We start from the raw sequence: 8741 nt of genomic DNA, 5'->3' as shown, positions 1-8741 counted from the left end.
CCACTTTTTTTTTCAAGCTGATTTAATGTGTCTGGTTTTATGTTGAGGTCTTTGATCCACTTGGACTTCAGTTTTGTGCACGGTGACAAGTATGGATCTATTTTCATTTTTCTACATGTAGACATCCAGTTGGACCAGCACCATTTGTTGAAGATGCTGCCTTTTTTCCATTGTACGGTTTTGGTGTCTTTGTCAAAGATCAGGTGTCCATAAGTGTGTGGGTTTATTTCTGGGTCCTCTGTTCGGTTCCATTGATCCACCATTCTGTTTCTATGCCAGTACCATGCAGTTTTTAAAACTGTTGCTCTATAGTACAGATTGAGATCAGGGATGGAGATACCTCCGGAAGATCTTTTATTGTAGAGGATTGTTTTAGCAATTCTGGGTTTCTTGTTATTCCATATGAAGTTGAGAATTTTTCTTTCCAGGTCTGTAAAGAATTGTGTTGGTAATTTGATGGGCATTGCATTGAATCTGTAGATTGCTTTTGGTAAGATGGCCATTTTTACTATGTTAATCTTGCCAAGCCATGAGCATGGGAGATCTTTCCATCTTCTCATATCTTCTTCTAATTCTTTCTTCAGAGATTTGAAATTTTTTTCATACAAGTCTTTGACTTCCTTGGTTAGGGTTACTCCGAGGTACCTTATGTCATTTGTGGCTATTGTGAAGGGTGTTATTTCCCTAATTTCTTTCTCAGCCCTTTTGTCTTTTGTATACAGGAGGGCTACTGATTTTTTTGAGTTAATTTTGTATCCGGCCACTTTGCTGAAGGTGTTTATCAGCTGTAGCAGTTCCCTGGTAGAGTTTTTGGGGTCACTCACTTATACTATCATATCATCTGCAAATAGTGATAATTTAACTTCTTCCTTTCCAATTTGTATCCCCTTGATCTCCTTCAACTGTCTTATTGCTCTAGCAAGGACTTCCAGCACTATGTTGAAGAGATATGGAGAGAGTGGGCAGCCTTGTCTTGTCCCTGATTTCAATGGGATTGCTTTAAGTTTCTCTCCGTTCAGTTTGATGTTGCCTATAGGCTTGCTGTATATCGCCTTTACTATGTTTAGATATGTGCCTTGTATCCCTGATCTCTCCAATACTTTGAACATGAATGGATGTTGGATTTTGTCAAATGCTTTTTCAGCATCTAGGGAGATTATCATGTGGTTTTTTTCTTTCAGTTTGTTAATATGGTGGATCACATTGATGGATTTCCGTATATTGAACCACCCCTGCATACCGGGGATGAAGCCTACTTGGTCATAGTGGATAATATTTTTGATGTGTTCTTGGATTCGGTTTGCAAGTATTTTATTAAGTATTTTTGCATCAATGTTCATAAGGGAGATTGGCCTGAAGTTCTCTTTCTTTGTTGAGTCTTTGTGAGGTTCAGGTACCAAGGTGACTGTGGCTTCATAGAATGAATTTGGTAATATTCCTTCTGTTTCTATTTTGTGGAATAGTTTGAAGAGAATTGGTGTTAGCTCTTGTTTGAAGGTCTGGTAGAATTCTGCGCTGAAGCCATCTGGTCCTGGGCTTTTTTTGGATGGGAGACTTTTGATGACCGCTTCTATTTCTTTGGGGGATATAGGACTATTTAGTTGATTTACCTGGTCCTGATTCAGCTTTGGTAAGTCAAATCGATCAAGAAAATTGTCCATTTCATTTAGGTTTTCAAATTTTGTGGCATATAGACTTTTGAAGTAAGTCCTAATGATTGTTTGGATTTCCTCAGTGTCTGTAGTTATATCCCTCTTTTCATTTCTGATTTTGTTGATTTGGGTGGTGTCTCTCTGCCTTTTAGTTAGCCTGGCTAAGGGTTTGTTGATTTTCTCAAAGAACCAGTTCTTGGTTTCATTGATTCTTTGAATTGTTTTATTTGTTTCCAATTGATTGATTTCAGCCCTGAGTTTGATTATTTCCAGCCGCCTACTCCTTCTTGGTGTGTCTGCTTCTTCTTTTTCTAGGGTTTTTAAGTGAGCCATTAGGGTGCTTGAATGAGCTGTCTCGAATTTATTCTTGAAGGCACTTAGTGCTATGAACTTTCCTCTTAGCACTGCTTTCATTGTGTCCCACAAGTTCGGGTATGTTGTGTCTTCATTTTCATTGAATTCTAGAAAGACTTTAATTTCTTTCTTTATTTCTTCCCTGACCCAGCTGTCATTTAGTAACAAGTTGTTCAGTTTCCATGTGTGTGTAGGCTTTTTGTTATTTCTGTTATTGTTGAGGTCCAGCTTTATTCCATGGTGATCAGACAAGATACATGGGATTATTTCAATCTTCTTGTATCTGTTGAGGCTTGCTTTGTGACCCACTATATGGTCTATTTTGGAGAAGGTTCCATGAGGTGCTGAGAAGAAGGTAAATTCTTTTGTGTTTGGGTGTAAAGTTCTGTAAATGTCTGTTAGGTCCATTTGATTCATGACCTCTGTCAGAGACATCGTTTTTTTGTTTAATTTCTGTTTTGTTGACCTGTCCTTTGTTGAGAGTGGGGTGTTGAAGTCTCCCACTATTAATGTGTGGGGATCTATATGTGCTTTAAATTTTATCAATGTTTCTTTCACAAATGTGGGTGCCCTTGTATTTGGGGCATAGATGTTCAGGATTGTGATGTCTTCCTGGTGGAATTTTCCCTTGATGAGTATGAAGTGTCCTTCCCCATCTCTTTTGATTAATTTTGGTTGAAAGTCTATTTTATCAGATATTAGAATGGCTACTCCTGCTTGCTTCTTGGGTCCGTTTGCTTGGAAAGTCGTCTTCCAACCCTTTACCCTCAGGTAATGTCTATCTTTGTGTCTTAGGTGTGTTTCTTGTATGCAACAGATTGCTGGGTTTTGTTTACGTATCCATTCTGTTAATCTGTGTCTTTTTATTGGAGAGTTGAGTCCATTGATGTTGAGAGAGATTAATGACCAGTGGCTGTTAGATCTCTTGATTTTGATGTTGGCTGTGGTCATCAGGTTGTGTGCTTGGTTGCTTTTTGTTTTACTGAAGTGAGGTTATTTATTTCCTGTGTTTTCTTGAATGTAGCTAGCTTTCTTGGGTTGTATTTTCCCTTCCAGTGTCTTCTGTAATGCTGAATTTGTTCGTAGGTATTGTTGAAATTTGTTTTTGTCATTGAATATCTTGTTTTCTCCATCTATGAGGACTGAGAGTTTTGCGGGGTATAGTAGCCTGGGCTGACATCTGTGTTCTCTTAGGGTCTGCATGATATCTGTCCAGGCCCTTCTGGCTTTCATAGTCTCTGTTGAAAAGTCAGGTGTGATTCTAATGGGTTTGCCATTATATGTTACTTGGCTTTTTTCCCTTGCAGCTTTTAGTATTTTTTCTTTGTTCTGTATACTTACTGTTTTGATTATTATGTGGCGGGAGGATTTTCTTTTCTGGTCAAATTTGTTGGGTGTTCTGTAGGCCTCATGTATTCTAATTGGTCTCTCCTTTAAGTTGGTGAAATTTTCTTCAATGATTTTGTTGAAAATATTTTCTGGGCCTTGGAGAAGGGAGTCTTCTTTTTCCTCTATACCTATTATTCTTAGGTTTTGTCTTTTCATATTGTCTTGCATTTCTTGTATGGTCTGTGTCAGGAATTTTTCGGATTTAACATTTTCTTTGACAGATACATCGATTTCTTCCATTGTATCTTCTACACCTGAGATTCTTTCTTCCATCTCTTGTAGTCTGTTTGTTATGCTTACCTCTGTAGTTCCTGTTTTCTTCCCTAGATTCTTCCTTTCCATTATTTCTTCCATTTGTGTTTTCTTTAATTTTTTCCAATTCTATCTTCAGGTCTTGAGTTGTTTTGTTTACTTCCTTCACCTGTCTGATTGTACTTTCCTGTTTTTCTTTTAGTTCCTTCAACTCTGTTTCTTTTATTTCATTCAGTGTTTTAAGCATTTCCTTTCTAAATTCCATAAGCTGTTTGGCTGCAGCTTCCTCTATTTCTTTACGGATGGCAATATTCTGTTTGAGTTTATCTTCCTCTATGTCTTTACGAATCTTATTTGTTTCCTCTGTTATCATCTTCATGAGCATACTTGTTAGGTCATCTTCTTGGATTTCAGTTATGGTGGGGTGTCCAGGGCTACTTGCCCCTGGGTAACTGGGTTCTGGAGATGCCATATTGGTCTGTCTTTTGTTGCTTGAGCTTTTACGCTGGCCTCTACCCATTGTGCTATCTTAGGTGTTTGGGGTTATTTTCTGTTGGTTCCTGGGGATCCTGTGGTGGAGAGAATCCCCTTTGCAGAAAGCTGGTTTTTCCTGAAGGATGTCTTCTCAGCTTTTTGGGTATAGTCCCTGGATGGCTGGTGTTTTTTCAGGAGTTGCTCACCTCAGGGATATAGACCTGAGTGGTAACTGTGGTCTTTGTTAGTTGAGAGGGTTCTCCTCTCACCCAGGGAAGTCCTGAGGGCAGCTGCCCTGTTTCTGGGTTTCTTGTTGTAAATTTAATGATCAGCTGCTGTGACCCAGTTGGACATCAGGCGCGCCTCAATTTTTGTGCCTGTGTCTGGAGCACAGCTGAGTGCTGGCGCCTCGGCCCCACTAGTCTGCTAGACTTTTTCTAGGGAAGGATTGGGTGATTTAGGTCAGTACAGTTTCCTTCCTTCCCTGTGGATTCTCTGGAGACACGGACTCCCAGTGTTTTTTTTTGCCCTGGTGCACACTGCTCAGTGTCTGCCAGCTGGCTGGCCACAGAAACTGCCTGTGCCTGGAGCACAGCTGTGTGATGGCGGCTCAGTCTCTGCCAGCTGTCTGGTGCGCAGAAACTGCCTGTGTCTGCCTTTGCGGAACCTGGGTGCCTCCCTACGCTGGGTAATTTTCCGGGGACCTTTTCAGGTTGGGGGTGTCGGCTGAGTGCTCTGAGAAGAGACCAGCCGTTTCCCTCCCTGTGTGTTTGCACCAGACAGTGAAACTCATTCGCTGGTGCCCTGGTGCCCACAGTTCTATCTCTGGCGGCGAGTCAGGTGCGCAGGCAGGCAGGGCTCAGTGCTGGAACCTGGGTCCCTGGCTCTGGCTCTGGGCTGGCTCCTGGGGTGCCCGTGGACCCCGAGTCTTTTCCAGGGGATGTCTGGGTGACCTAAGGCCGGTCCCAGTCGTTTCCTGTACCCTGGGGTTATCTCTCGACTGAAAATTCCAGTCTCTGATAGTGTGGTGCGCACGGTTCAGTCTGGGACCGTGACCAGAGACACTGGCTTGTGGCTCTGGGCTGGGGCTGGGGCTGGTGGCTAGCAGCCAAGCGTCTGGCGGAACCGGGATCTCTTCCGCGGTTTAACTGGTGAGTTAAAAGCTGATTGAATCCCCCACCATGGGGTATCCTCTCACCTGGGAAACACAATGACTGTGTTTTATGGCCGCGAGTTCTGATTACTGGTCACTGTGCTGATCCTGCTGCTGCTGCTCAGAATGAGAGTCCTCCCGGCGCCGCCATCTTGCCCCTCCTCTCGTATGATTTTTTCTTAATGTGGGATATAGCTGGGAAACAAGATTGATGTAGTTTCAGGGCCCAGAGTTCAGTCTCCTGGTCTCTGCACGGCGAGTGCTGTCCTGCTTCTCAAACGCGGTGCTCTCCCAGCACCGCCATCTTGGCTCCCCTCGGTCCAAGCTTTCTTAAGGAGAGGCAAGAACCACAACTGGACATATAGTGAGTCTATTATACCACTGACTAGAAGTAGCATTACATTCCACACATTAAAAAGCTTGACCATGGTGTAGATGAAAACCTAAGATCAGCGCACACCCACTGAATCGTTCAGTATCTGAGCAATGATTTGGACAGAGATATCATCCTAGTTAGACTTTTATTGCTGTGATAAAACACCATGGCCAAGTCACCTTATAAATGGAAGAGTTTATTTAGGCTTATAGTTCTAGGGGAATGAGAGTCCATCACTGTCATGACAGAAAAGCATGAGGCATTGTGGCTGGAGCAGCAGCTGAGCGATCACATCTTAAATTACAAGCAGGAAGGAGAGAGCTTCCATCCAAAAGGTGTTTAAGGATCCTCACTGGTAATTTCCTCATCCTAACAAAAGCATTTTGGCTATGCAAGAAATTTAAAGAATTTGGAGTTTTGATGCCAAGAACCCAAGATAGGCCCTAAATTCTTTCTCACACCAGAGCCTTTCATAACTACTCTTCCATTAGAATAAGAGGTTCTATTCTCTCTGAAAGATAAAAGGTGTATTCCAAAGCCAGAAGGTAAGAGATGGACAAAAAGCTAGAAGACACATAGGGATGAGGGGACACAACCTGAACTTGAGCTAAATCAAGGTGAAACAGTAAAACAACTCATCAAATCTGCTGTTGTTGTTGCTGGTGGATGGAGTTAATTGAGAGAGTCACAATGTAGCCCATGCAGGCCTACAGCTCTCTGTGTAGCCCTAGATAGCCTCAAGCTTGCCGTCCTCTTGCCTCGGACTCCTGAGTGTTAGGGCTCCAGGTGTGTGTCCTCACATCTGGATACCTTTGTCACACAGACTTTTTTGACTTCTCAAGAATGAGTATGGCTGGTGATGAATTCTCCTTAACTAAAGATGGCAGTTAGGACTTTTAAATGTACTTCAAATTTATTCTTTGATAATTTCATAGATACCTGTCATATGTGCTTTTATCACCCTCATTTGGGAATCTTTGCTTTGCAAATGCAGTGCTTCCTAAAACAGGTTCTAAGGTGTGTTTGCTGCTTTGGGTTATTTTTTCAATGTTATTGAGTGATTTTTTTTTCTGTAAGAAAGGGCAAAGACAAGAAAGAGGAAGAGGGAGACACACAGAGAGAGAGAGAGAGACAGAGAGACAGAGAGACAGAGAGAGAGAGAGAGAGAGAGAGAGAGAGAGAGAAGAGGGATTGATAATTGGTTGTTAGATCCAAAGTGGGCCCCCAATCTCCCAAATGACCGCCTGTGCTCAGCTGAGGCTGAACTCTGATAAGATAAACAGAGGATTGTTGGTAAATAAAGATAAATCTAAAATCAGCCTCCCTCAGGGCCTTGTGAAGTGGGTTTCTGTCTGGAAGAGCCTCTAATAGTTTGCTGCTGAAAGACGATATTTCCCAGCTTCCCTTGTGGTCTACAGAAGTCATTTCCACACCTATAAGAAGTTATACCTTTGCTAGCCCAGTCGTGGTGCACACCTTTAATCCCAGCACTCAGGAGGCAGAAGTAGGTGGATCCCTGTGAGTTCAAGGCCAGCCTGGTCTACAGCCTGAATTCCAGGCTGTCCTAGAACTCAGTGAAATCTCATCTTGAAAAATGCCATAAAACAAACAAACAAACAAACAAACAAACAAAAAACAAAACACTCATCTTTTCCTGTGTATATTTTGGCCATCCTCACCTGTGTGTAAAAAAGGTGCTCCCTGCTTCTAAGTAAATGTGGTCCCATCTAAGGTCAGACCAAGCCTCTCTTTTTCTCCCCCCTTTCATCTCTCTACAGTTGCTCTTAAATAATCTAACATAATGGTTCCAGACAGTATTTATGGTTTAAAGTTTTATTTTGATGGCAAAGGATCTTCAAGTAAATCCCTGATTCCAATTTCTAAGGCTCTAACTTAACAGAGACAAACTATAAAAATCCTAATCTTATAAATAGTACCAACTTGTTATAAATATCTGTTACAGATAATTGACACATTCAAGTTACTGATCACCTTACAAATGATCAAATTATTTAATGTGCTCAGAATTATGCTTGTATGTCATGCTAAGTGCAAATGTAATTTATTTATAAAGACAAGCTTAGAGGGAGAGACCAATTGATATCTCCCACTCTATGGTCTCCTGTATACATTGTCAAAGCTAAGCCTGAAACAATTAAGTCGAAACAAGTTTAAAACAAACTTAAAGTTATTTTAATGCAAAATAATATTCAAAATCAGGTATAAAAAATTAGCTATAAAAATAAGTGCTTGAGTAAACTGGGCTAAATTTACGATAGACTGACATGGTAGGAAGTCCCCAGGCTCAGGTAGTTCCCTTAGATGGAGCACAAGTTCCCTTGGATGGAGCACCATCCCTCCAAAGGCAGTTGCAAGCTAGCCTCCATACAGAACAAAGAACAAAGAAGTAAGACCTGCCAGAAGTCGGCTGCTTCTGCCAGCTCCAGTTTTATAGGTTAAACCACATAAAATGAAACCGAACCTCTTCCTTATTTAAATATGAATAACCCTCAGGTCTCACAGAAGAGGGGAAAGGATTCTCTCGCCCAGAGGATGATCCCAGAGTCTGCAGCCACAGCGTAACCATCTCAAACAGCTGAGGGGCGGACAGCAATCATTCTGCCCCGGATCTCCTGAACTGACCTATGAGGGTGCGGTGAACAGGAGCCCTGTATACAAGCCGACCATGACTGGTGTGGACCTGCATGCTGGTTGAGTGGGTCATGCCCTGAACTCTGGCATTCAATTCTTTCTCTTAGTAAAAGGAATTCCAGGGTCTATACCCTAGCCACCCACATCCCATGATTAAAGAAGGATGCCAGATACTGTCATCAAACTCACAGCTTGGAAAGCTATTCAGAATATCCATGTGGTGTCTTTGACAATTAGTCTTGTGTCTGTAGAGTCAGTGAATTATTCTATTAAGTGAGATACCAAGGCCTCAGATTCTTCAAGAGGAGATGACTTAGATGAAGGAGATTCTTTCTGGCCTGAGCTCACCGTAGTGCTTTGGGAATACAATCTTGTCTCTACCCAGACAGAGAGCTCCAGGGCCAGCACCTGCGCTCCTGCCTTGAAGCCTAAAAGGAGT

The sequence above is a fragment of the Meriones unguiculatus genome, chromosome 10, assembly GCF_030254825.1.
Source record: "Meriones unguiculatus strain TT.TT164.6M chromosome 10, Bangor_MerUng_6.1, whole genome shotgun sequence".
Taxonomy (NCBI): domain Eukaryota; kingdom Metazoa; phylum Chordata; class Mammalia; order Rodentia; family Muridae; genus Meriones; species Meriones unguiculatus.
Note: the sequence above shows the minus strand (reverse complement) of the source record.